This window comes from Hippocampus zosterae, chromosome 13 (genome assembly GCF_025434085.1).
Source record: "Hippocampus zosterae strain Florida chromosome 13, ASM2543408v3, whole genome shotgun sequence".
NCBI lineage: Eukaryota > Metazoa > Chordata > Actinopteri > Syngnathiformes > Syngnathidae > Hippocampus > Hippocampus zosterae.
Genome location: NC_067463.1, coordinates 15,829,764 through 15,842,311, shown reverse-complemented (window position 1 = coordinate 15,842,311; position 12,548 = coordinate 15,829,764). Strand labels below are relative to the sequence as shown.

At 41.5% G+C, this 12,548-nt stretch overlaps 1 protein-coding gene across 2 annotated transcripts in view; it reads right to left on the bottom strand.

Moving 5' to 3' along the window:
* The window catches only part of grk4 (G protein-coupled receptor kinase 4), a 46,829-nt gene that overhangs the window by 26,352 nt on the left and 7,929 nt on the right, over positions 1–12,548 (bottom strand). The gene's annotated exons all lie outside the window — the stretch shown is intronic.

Sequence of the window (12,548 nt, the reverse complement as noted above, 5' to 3'; positions counted from 1 at the left end):
GATCGAAAAGTAGATCTTCGCTCAGAAAGGTTTGGGCACCCCTGCTCTTGTGGTTCTTAACACGCCTCGCTAAGCATGCAGGGAACACTCTGCATGTCCATACGTACAAATGGCGTTCCCAACATTGTTAATTTTTTTTCCATACTTCTCTCTGAAGCCCAAGTTTACATGAGCAAGGGGTTATGCCATCTTTGAACAAACTATGTCTGCCTCTGCAACAATATGTGAGAAGGAAAAAAAAACAAACAAACAAACAAACAGTAGCAGGAGAAAACCCACACAAGCATGGGAAGAACATGCAAACCCCACACAGGAACGCCTGAGGTCAGATTCGAACCCCGAAAATATTGTGAGGCCGATGTGTTAACTGCTAGAAGCACTGGCTCGCTTGCATGAGACAAGGTCATATCGCCAAACACGTTAATTTCATTGAGACAAAAACAATGTATGCAATAAAACCTGTAAAGTGAGCTAGAATTCTTGATCGTTTGAGTGTCTTGCCGAAATAATGTCACACAAGTACTAAAATGCATAGAATCTGATTTTACTGGGTGGGTGAGAGCACAGTGTGACTCTAAAATCGTGTAAATGTGAATACAAAAATGAAGTTTTGGCTGCAGGCGTAATCGTTATTCCTCCAAAATCATCACTTTTCAGGAAATTATGGTTTATTAAGGTTGGCAGTGATTTCCTTTTAACAACCTCACAAACGACTTTATTTTTCTGTTTCTAGGGGGTAGGTTTCATTGTAGAGGAGTTTCACTGTACACATAATGCAGCAAGTAGCCACTCAGAAAAAAATTCTAATTAGATTGAAGAATAAATTGGCCCAGTCAGATGGCAAGATATTTACAGTACAAATCCTTGGATACAATTGAGCGAAAAAACAACAATGACTGGTGAAGACGTCACAGAAGTGTTTTGTTATGGATTTATAATACAGAAAGGAAATGAGAAGCTGTCATCTAATTTTGAAGTCAGGTGGAAAGAGCAGTGGAAAAGGTGGGGGAAGGAGCATAATTAAGTGTGTGTGTGTGTGTGCGCGCGTGCCTCCACGCACACACGTGCCTGTCAGAGCTCATTGGGCAACCCCACCCTGTTTAATGTCACTCTGACGTCAAAGCCATGTGTGCAAGCCCTTAATGCAGAACGGATGGAGAGTGTATTTATTTAACTTTGGTTCTCCCTTCCTACAGACCAAGCCGCTCCATAAACACCAACATCGGGGCGGTTGGCATCAGTCAACTGAGATCATCGCGTAGAATCTCAGGGACAGGTCTGAGCATGTGCATGGTCACATGACTCGAGCTCAAAAAGACCCAAGGCAGCTGAACTACCCTTACTTTAAAGAAACCCTCTAATGGTACAGTAAAATAGTCACCTCACTCCCATTTAACTTCACATTTCTGGACACTCGAAGCGCTCACAATGGATGCGTTATTCAAATTGGAAACATATGGGGGGGGCTAGGCATATTTCCTGCTACATTCTAACATCAGCTGTCCAAGAAAAGCATTTGCCCTCAATACATTATCATGTTCTGACAAATGAATGGGTGACTCCATTGTACACTGAGCTTTTTACTTTCTTTATTTACCACTACAGTCCATTTATTCCTTGTTGACAAGTTGTAATTTGGATTTGTCGCCTACAATTACATGTCAGAACTGATACACAGATTTGGTTTCGGTCATAGCAGATGTCGCAGTACAACCCTATAAAACATATAAAATGATCTTCAAAACATATTGTCAAGACATTGTTAAAAAGGTCATGGAGCTAGTTTTAACTATGAGCTCTCCTAATGCCGAGCTCAGAATACACAAATGTAGGCTGATTTGAACACATCGCAGACAAATGGTCACTGTCATGGCCAATTATGAGTTGTCTTAAAATCAATGTATTCAAGTTAGCCTCGCTTAGCAAGTGGAAACGTAAGAGGGCCGCCGGTAGCTTCACTTCTCGTTACGGCAAGAAGGTGGCATTGCCATGCATTCAAATACTTCCTGGACTCAAAAGAAGCAAGAATCCTTGCAGATAAAGCATGCGCAGAACACAAACTAATATTTATATTTTATGTGAACAAATATTCGGGGTAGAGAAGGGGGAACCTGGGGATTTTTAGAAACTTGATTATGAGCATATTCACATTTTTCCACATTTGAATGGCCTTTCAAAACCTGAAAATTGCCAAGATTGGGGATTTGAAAGGGTTATTGACTACATATAAACGTGATCAGTATCAAACTGTTGATCTGGCCTGGAAGAAAATCTGAACTGATTTTTCACACCCAGACCAACGTGCTCTCGTTCTCTTTTCGGCCTGAGATGGGAGGCATCAGCATCGTGTCCCATCGTCCTGCATGCCCACATTCTGTTTTCCCTGCTGCCTGGACTCTTCTTTTTGTCCCATCTCCGCAACGACCTGTGCTGTGGGGGATTGTGCTTCTGGCGGCCTGACACGATGATTGGGTGGGGTCTGGTGTGTATCAGTGTTGTCGAGTGGCCACTCACCCAGGCCAAAACACAGAACAAATTTATGACATGTCTGGTAATGTGACATAGCTACTGTCGTCAACACGCCCTTAAAAAAATAAAATAAAAAAGGATGTGGAGTCTGAGATTACATGTACAACAAGCTCTCAAGCAAATCGACAAAGAAAATTAGCTCCATGATTTTTGTTGGGCTGAACTGAACTTGTTGTAGGATGGTGGTCTGGAAGCGCACGATGAAGGCAGCTTAAGCTTCTCAAAATATTGGGTGTAGTGCCAAATTGTATGACTTCATGGTCTTTGACTAAACTGGTTTCAATGTGGTAGGATACTTATGTACAAAAATACCTTAAATATTTTACCTGGCTTTGACATGAACGAGTTGTAGGTGTAAATTACTGCTGGTACAAAGATATTTTAGTTATAGTGGACGGATTGCTTTAGTACTATGGCAATATTGCAGCTACACTAAAATGTATTATACCTCTCACTGTGAAGCTGAGTCCATGCATTATGCCATTTTAGTCATACCGCAATGACTAAATCACTTCTTAAAAGGGAGTAAGACACTCTTCTCAAGGCCAATCTTTAAAACCTTTAATCAACTCATCCATCCATTATCCAATCCGCATATCCTCACTACAAACAATTAGAATTGCACAACAAAGTAAACCATTTCGTGAGATGCCTATTTACGTTGTCTTCATACTTCAGGCTGCACAATATTCTAGTGCAGCCCCCCCAGTCATCAGGGTTCCGAAAGTGGTACTCTGCATTTTTTTTCATTTGAGGGGTGTGGAGTTGCTCATTTGCATCAAACAGAGTGGCGGGGAGGATAATTATGCTGGATCAGTTTGGGGTATATAGGGTACAGGATGGTGTATCAGTCAGAATACAGGAGGCAGGGATCTTGAGGTAAGGCTCTTTAATAGGTGGTAGAAGGCAGGTTTGGGAGATGGAAGACAGATTGTAGGTGACTCAAGGTGGGTTTGGAGACGGAATACAGAAGGTAATGGTCAGAGGTGGAACGCAGGGGCAGAAGGTACAGATGCAGATGGCGATTATAGGAAACTTGATGATAGATGTACAGATGCAGATGGCAGTTGTGCAGAGTCTGAAATGTCGAATGACATCAATTAAGGCACGTACAACATTCAACTAGATATTAGACATCTTAAACAGACACTCAGAATAAGTCTTAAATGTATAGAAATGATGTACATACTCAATAAAGGAAATACAATAAAAGTGGTGGAAATGCTGCCAAATGCTGCATTAGTAATTAACATTACTTAATGCGATGTACTAATAGTTTTAAACATGTATAAGTTAGGTTAGGTTAGTGTGTGAAGAACAAAATACAGTAAACGTATACCGGACATGTAGTCCTGTATATGTTGCTCTATGTGACCCGCTGTTGTTTTGCTGATTCTCGCGGATCGTTTACGGACTTAAATTTTTTATTTATTTTTTTCATGAATATGTTTGAAAAAATTTGCCATGCACTGAAGCCGCAATAAACGAACCGCCAAATACTAAGGAATCACTGTATTTCAACGGCTTGGTTAGCCAAATACACTTATGCAAACACACTCAATTGTACTGGCTCATTCAGATGGTCTATAGAGCCTTCTAGTAGCCGATAATAGCGTAAATGGCGACCGAAACAGACGTCTCGTCCTAGATTCACTTTGAAGTGCCATATAAACGCACAAACTAGTGCGAAGGATACCAGTACACATTATTGCAATTAAAGAATTAAAGGGAACTTACTTTTTGGTCATGACCTCTGTGAACTTCACGAACCTAAGGCAAACGACCATGTGCGAGGACACTACGACACCACGAACCTGCGCACACTTTCTGAATACTGAACTATTCATGCGCAGGGAAAGTAGCGTCATCATATGTAGTTCAACACAGAATATCTTTAAAATTAATCTTCAAACTCATTTTTATTCTTTGTCTTTTGACTCAGCATGAGAAGTGCTTCTTTTGTTGTACTGTTTATGTGTGCTCTACCATCTTCATTATTAATTTATTGTTTTAATGTTTGTTGTTGTATGAATTCTTTTTGCTCCATGTGCAGCACTTTGTTTACAGCTGTGGATGTTCTTAAGTGCTCTAGAAATACAGTTGAGTTGAGTTTTTGCAGCACACACAGAAGTGTCTTTCTGCCAGACAACATGTATAGACCAGCTGATAAAGAATATACTGTATAAGCCTTTGGCAAAATGGTTTACAGTTACATACAGTTGTTCTTTGTACATAACAGTCACAGCATTGGGCTAATTTAATGTGAAAATAGACAAGTTTGATACATTTTACTTAATCATATACATACATACATACATATATATATATATATATATATATATATATATATATATATATACACACATACACACACATATACATATATATATATATATATATACACACACACACACACACACCGGATTTACACGACTATAAGGCGCCATTAAAAGTCTTAAATTTTCTCCAAAACGGACAGGACGCCTTATGATGCGGAGCGTCTTGTGTATGCGCCGAGTTCCAAAACCTGACTGACGGCCGACACGCTGTTTATATAGAGAAAAGGCGGAAGTGACTGTGACAGGCATGCGGCAAAGAAGTCAGCCAATCAGTGAAGGGTGGGTGTGTAAGTGGACGCTAAAGGGACGCCCCAAGCACGTACCAACACCTGCATAGAGTGTGGCTATGTGCATTGTTGCAAAACAACTTCGGTTTTGGTTTCTAAGAACCCCCGAAAATAAATTCTACAAAGAGACACGCCTACGAAGCTCAGTTCAAACTCAAGCCATTGGTTATGCTTTTGGCATGCGTGCCCATCTCACAGCAGCGGTGAAAAACCAAGTCAAGCAAATGAACTCTGAGCTTGCCGTTATTCCCGGAGGCTTGAGTAAAGAACTCCAACCGCTGGACATCGGCATCACCCGGGCGTTCAAAGTAAAGTTGCGACCGGGCGTTTAAGGTCAAGTTGCGAACGGCATGGGAACAATGGATAATCGATGGCATACACATCTTTACAAAGAGTGAGAGGCAGCGCTGGGCGAGTTACGCCACAATTTGCGAATGGATTGTGTCTGCTTGCACTGTTGTTCGAGTTTTTGGCAAATCCGGCATAATTTCTGTGGAGCCACATGGCAATGAGAGTGACTCTGACAACGAGAGGGAACACGGCGTTTTTGATGGATTACCGGTACTTGCACAATTGTTCAATTCTGATACAGAGGATGAGGACTGATGAATTTCTGAGTGATGATTGATCGAAAAATGTGAGTATATTGTACGATGGCTAAATAAAATACAACGGAACTCAGTTTTGTTTCCGTTGCCTTTTTAAAAACGTGTTTTTAGCTTGTATCTGTATGTCTTGGCATGCTACCGTATGCTTCAAGCTAACGTTTTTAGCGTGCGCGCATACATGCCATATGTTTAAGCTGGCGTATGTTTTGCCACTTTGAAACTGCGCCCAATAATACAGTGCGGTTTGTCTATGTGTGAAATACAGAAATAGCACCGAATGGTCGCAAAAATATGGTGTATATATACACAAGAAAGATAAGAAAACCTTTATTAGTCTCACAATGGAGAAATTCCCAATTCACAGCGGCAAAGTAATGAAAGGAAGAAGTAGAACAAAATATAGGAGCTGCTGGAAAGGCAGCCACTCTCGCGGAGCCATTTTGAAGTCAAAATAACAAAAATAACACAACACAACACATAGGACACAGACAGTCATGCAATCTTTACATATATAGATAGATAAAGCTATCCTGAAATATCAAAACTACAGCTTGGAAATTGCACACAAATAATATAAATAAATCAATGGAGACAATAATATAGCCTCCGTGCCTACATGAAGCCTTAAATTGAAATCGTATAACGTTCATCAGAAAACCAATGTCATACCAAAGCGAAATCTGAAAGAGTTTTTGAGCAGCATTATTGGCAAAGTCCTCAAAGTCACTGCATAGTGCAGTGCCACTTTCTTCACAGCTCACTTTTATTTTGCACTGCCATGTGGTAGGAGTCACTCACCCATCTGACGAACACATGTCACACGTTGACGCTCAGCCTCAAGTCCAGAGAATCCAGATTGAGCATGGCAGCATGCCGTCAGTATTTACATCTTCAAACAAATGTGTTTGGGGGCGGTTGAGCTGCACACTTGTGACTTTTACAGTTCAATACTTTACTCAATGTGTGGAGTAATGTTACTGAACAGGCATCAATAAAAAAAGAAAGAGTGAGGGGAAAACTAAAGAGTCATCATTGTGCGATCACATCAAAGATTAAAAAAAAAAAATCCACCTGATATTTTGTGTCTTTTTTCTGTATTATTTAGTAAAACCTTGAAGTAGGGTTCGTGCACCCCATTCACCACATTGCCAATGGCGAGTTGAAATGGGCGGTGGTCTGGTAAATATTTTCGGTATTCGCCACTCCGGCGGAAGGCCAAATCTTCCGTCAAAATTTCCACAGCAAAACCTGCATCAGAGGTCATAGTTGGGTACCAAGTACAAATGTCCATACGCAAACAATCCACCAATTTTCTTTGTAGCCAGTTCCACAGATGATTGGTTACAGTATTAACACAACATTGCTGGGATAAAAAAAGAAAGAAACCCCACCGCTTGTCAATGCAAGCTTTGTCAAACGTGTCCATCTTTGAGCAGGTGTGCACATCAACTGGCACGCGACACAAAGCTGTTGCCTGTCTGCTGCTCCGAAGCATGCGAATTATCCAAAACGACTCTTAAAACAACATCAATGATAATTGTCACAGACGGGAAACCAGCGAAATAAACGTAGCACAATTTAGTTTTAATTTGAAAGTACTTTAATTAGGGAAGTGATGACAGTCCCACAGTGACTTGTCATGTCTGTAAATGGGTTTAGCATGGAACTCAAATTTCTGCTCACGTTTCTCCTCTGAAATGCCTTTTTATTTAAGACTACATAAGAAGCTACCACTGAGAAGTGGAGGTAAGCGCTCTTGTTTAACTTTTACAATGTTGTACTGTATGAAATTGGTTTATTGACCATTTAAGATGTTTTTTGTTCTGTTTTGTTTTTTTACTGCACCAAGTAGAATTTCCTGCAGGAACCTATTCCAGCTGTAGGCAGGGGACACCCTGAACCAGTTGCCAACCAATCGCAGAGCACACAAGCGACTTGGACTCAGGTACAGAAAAATATGATCGCAACATCCCTAAGTAAATATTAGATAACAGCGCATGTCCCACACCCTGCAATGCTGGAGCTCCAGAGAGGACGGCTTCAGCGCTCCCCAAAAAACAAAATTTAAATGGTAGGAAATGAGACCGGGTCACACATAGTTTAGGGCCATTGTAATGTGAGCAAGCACACGCACGCAGGCACAATGGAGCCTGGCTGTGATAAATGAATGGCTTGTTGCTTTTCCAATGGCTCTCACATGCAGCGTGTGATTGGCTAGAGTAGCCCCTGATAAGGAAAACATTAGCTGTGAGTATCTCTGTTGCCTATTCAAAGTACAGGCCCGGTGTTTGCTTAAAGTAATCCGCGTGTATATTCACAGTGGAAGCCAGCGAGCGAGAGGAAGACAGAAACGTGAGTATCAGGCAGCACCGCTCCTGCTAATCCTCACGTCTCTCGCTTTTCCCTTCCTTTTTGTCTCCTTTGGGCTTTGGGCTTCCCTCCCCCATACAGACACCTTTTTGCTCTTGTTATGCCCTCAGTAATTTTTTGTGGCCGGGCTTTTCCTCCACTTCATATGGCCCTGACTGAAAGTGTCTGCCTAACGCAGAAATGTGAACAGCATTACAAGTAGGAATAAGAAATCAACAAAGTGGCATTACTCTGCTCAACGTGACAATGGCGTTCAAATTATTAAGGAACACTCTCCCATCCCTTGATTGCATAGAAACAATTCTAAATCAACTCATCAATCCCTACAACCATTTTAAGATGCCGGGGAGACCTAAAATGCTCATGTTCCTCAACAAGAATATACTGGACGTTTTTTTTTCTTGCTTTAAGCTCTACATTTAATAAGACGTTGAGGCATTTACTTGCCATTAACAGAGGGAGGTCGCACTGCTATCACCATTCTTATCTTAAATTTGCTGTAAACAAAGGCCATAAAATAAAGACAATGGAACCTTTTCACAGTGGCGTCAGAGCACTTCCGTTCAGTCACTTCAGGATGTCTATTACCTTCCAACACCTCTATTTGCCAGCTGACTAACAGGTCACCAAAGTCAACAACCAAACTAAAGTATGAGTAGCGACATTTTACTACTTATTAATGGCAACAATCATTCTATATCTAAGGTGGACGTGTGCATCAGTGCAGCATTTTTTTTAATCTCTCATCCGGATGATTCTCAGAAAACATAGCCTGTTTCAGCTTGCATACAGTGACCAAAAGTCAATATTTCTCTCTCACCAGATTTTACTGTTCCCAAACAGGGTTAAAACAAATCCTCGGGTAATTTGGGTACCTTGGTTAAAAAACACGCTTGAGACATTATCTGACATCATTGCCTCGGCACACTTTTATTTTGAGCACGCTTTTATTTTGAAGTTGTTCCCGGCAGCGTGCTGCGGATTAACTGCTGACTAGACTCGTCTTCTGGGCTGTTTGTTTTTTTGGGGTGAGGGGAGGGTGTTTCTTGCCATCACAAACTACTGCTATAGACGACAAAAACACAATGTTGTCTTGAGATAATGTTCAATCACTGATTGAGGGGGCGAAAAAATAACTCCGTCATTACATTGGCACTGTGTTATGTGCTGCCTGCTGCCAGCCACGAGCAACGCTAGCAGCGCTAAACTTAGAACTTAGCGTAAAAACATCTATTTTTTTTCCCTCCGACTACCCGACTATTCAATAGAATGTTCAGATATCAATATCCACAATATCCAAATACCAAAATATTCAATAACTTCAGGCCTATTTCCAATATTGCCGATATAATGTGATTTATGGAAAAAAATATGTACTCAGATGTGTGCTGTTTGTGTGTGAATGTATTTTAAGCAATTGAAAATGGCCGTCACTACTACTTTCTGTTCGCAAATAGTTCAAAAGAGACGACGGTACAAATGGAGTTCTAAAGTTTAATAAATACAATACAAGCTGATTTATATAGCGCTTTCACAACAGCAGCAGCTGTAACAAAGCGCTTAACAAAACAGTTAACAAAGTAAAATAATAAACACAACATATAACATAAAACACGGACAGTCATGCAGTCCTAACCACTTTTCCATCACACGCTTTGTTTGAAGCAGTTTGAGATGAAAAAGGAGAGAATCAAAGTGTCCTTTAACCAGTGAATCAGAGGCGTCATGCTCAAAATGTGCACACGTCGGCTAGAAGCTAAGTTTTTAAGTCAACAAGAAGCTGTAGCATCCATTCACGAAAAAAAAGAGATTGGTTCACTTCTCCTGTCCCATGGAAATCCATTTCAATTCCAAGCGGCGACTCTCGGTTCCAAATAGCATCAGCGCTCTGCGCCAACGCTCCTCATCTTCAACTTCACCGGCCATCCATACAGCCGCACCAAAGCCGACTGTCCAACAGCGCCGACATATCCACTGAACAAAACGGGGTTGTGAAAAATGCTGCCCATTACAGGCGCAAAAAACACAAGCGCCCCTGGTCTGGCCAGCACCGACAGTCAATGGCGCCGACATTCCTCCCAATCAAAATCTGTGCTGGTACAGGCGTGCTGCCGAGAAGGCGCAACCACCAAGCACAAATACTTCTCCTTTGACGAATGTCGTGGCCAAAAAACACAAAAAACAGTCCATATCAGGTCCACACGATGAAACAACAAACAACATGTGACAAAACAAAAGACAAAAACAGCAAAAAAGAACAAAAAAGCAAGGCTCTCAAAGATCACTTGCCGGGGGCTGCCTAGTCGGGCGCCATCTTGGGGGAAAAAAAAAAATCAGACAAAGATGGCAAAGCACTCTGTTTCCGGTCTTTTTTTTTAATCCCCACAACCAAAAATGCTTTGGTTACAGGGTTCTTGGATGAAGCAAATCTTTCATGGGAGTAAAAGAATAAAGGTTGAAAACCACTGGGTACGGATAAATGGGTAATCACAACCTTGCATGTCGAGACACATTGTTTACGTCTGCCGGCGGCGGCATGTTAACACTTCTTGTTCTGACCCGTGAGTGGATGAAACCGCGAATATTGTGTCATGTCACTATAACATTAAGCACAGTACATCCGTTCATGTATCCTCCTTATTTCTGATATACCGTAAGTAGCAGGGAGCCATTTGTTATAGCGGATTTCGTTTGTCGATTAATTGCCGTAAAGTTTTTTGACATGAAGCGTACATGTGTGCCGGTCTTTTTTTTTTTCATGCATCTCTCCCACCCTGCTACATTAGCGGGAAGAAGAATTGAAATGTTTTCTTCTTTAAGCTGCAACAACCGGCATTCACGCATTGAGTCCAACTGTCAAAGATAGCGGACTAGCACAACCAGTTACCATGTAAATGAAACGCCGGTTCTGGTTCATAGACCTAATTCACCCAAAGGCTCATGAGACGTAGGAATAAGGTGGATGGATGTGGGTGTGCTTGATGAGCATCGGGCTAATTTGCATGAGACAGGATCACCCCATTAAAACGGACAAAAGTCAGGTGAACTGAACCAGTAAACTGTCATAATATGTCTCCTTCAATTTCAAGAGTCCCCAGAGCAGACAGGTCAGAGATGGTCTGAGTAGGTCTCACACGAGGTTAGTACATGCAGTTTCTCATTTAAAGAGACACATAAAGCTCGTGCTCACGGCTACACACACACGCTTGCTCACTGCAACTTCTGCAGTGTTTTGCAATCCCTTTATTTTGCTGAGCTTTGTCTCTCTGTTCAAGATCATGTATTCCATCAAGTTTGGAAACTAACCATTGTTTGTGTCTACACGGGGAAACGGGGGAAGTTAGGACGAGAGCATGCGGCGAAACTACTCAACTTGAAAGAGCTGGGGCTGGACTAAGACCCAAACCATGAGGTTAATCATCTCTATGTTGTGTACAGTTGTGTGGGAGCCAACTGGCTGAATTCATGGGCGCACTGCTTCTAAAGCCATACCTGTCAACCTCGGCTAATAGCTGGCCGTATAAATGATTACGATTCCCCTTACAAAGCAACAAAAACCCATACAACGGCTTACTGCGCATGCGCACATCATGCTTTATCAATCCTACCGTACGCAGCGATGAAAAAAAATATACGATTGAGGATTACTTTTGATGGTTTGCCGTGACAATAGTAGCGATCGACGACGGCATTGTCGTGTGCTACCAGCAGGTGAGACGATCTGGATTTGAGCCAAAATGGTCTTTGTGAGATCCGTTCACAACTTTTTTTCCCCGTATAAATGTTGTAATACGCCGTACATGATTTGAAATGATAAAAAAAACATAATACGGGGAAAACGTACAAGTTGACAGGTATGTAAAGCACGGAGCCCTTCAAAATGGAACAAAAAGCAAATTGACACCTCAAGGATTATCTTTGATGACATGATGTGACAATTCCTTCATGACTGACGTTAATAAAATTTCAGTAATTAGAGTTGGCGAGAACACTGACAATTTGGAACAAACAAAAGTAATCACATCCATAAATTATACCAACAACTTATAGCAAGTTGGGGCAGGCGTGTTGAACTGGTTAAGAATGTGCCCTGTGACAGAAGGACTCAATTCTCCCAGCAAGCAAACATACTGCAATATGGTGTGTGGGAGTGAACGAGCATGTTTTATTCCCCTGAGCAAGGCACTGTTTCCAAGAAAGCTGCACCCTGCTCCAGTGTCAACATGGTGTGTGCAGACTGCAGTCACTATGATGGGTTCATTACAGACAGATACTCATTTAACATAAGCATGTAAATAGCAACAGCCAATTAAGAAAGCCGTACACCAAGCGATGTGACTGAACTAGACAGAGCATTGCAATATCCAACATGTTACAGTTGGTGGCGGATACCAAACTTCCCGCAATTAAAAAAA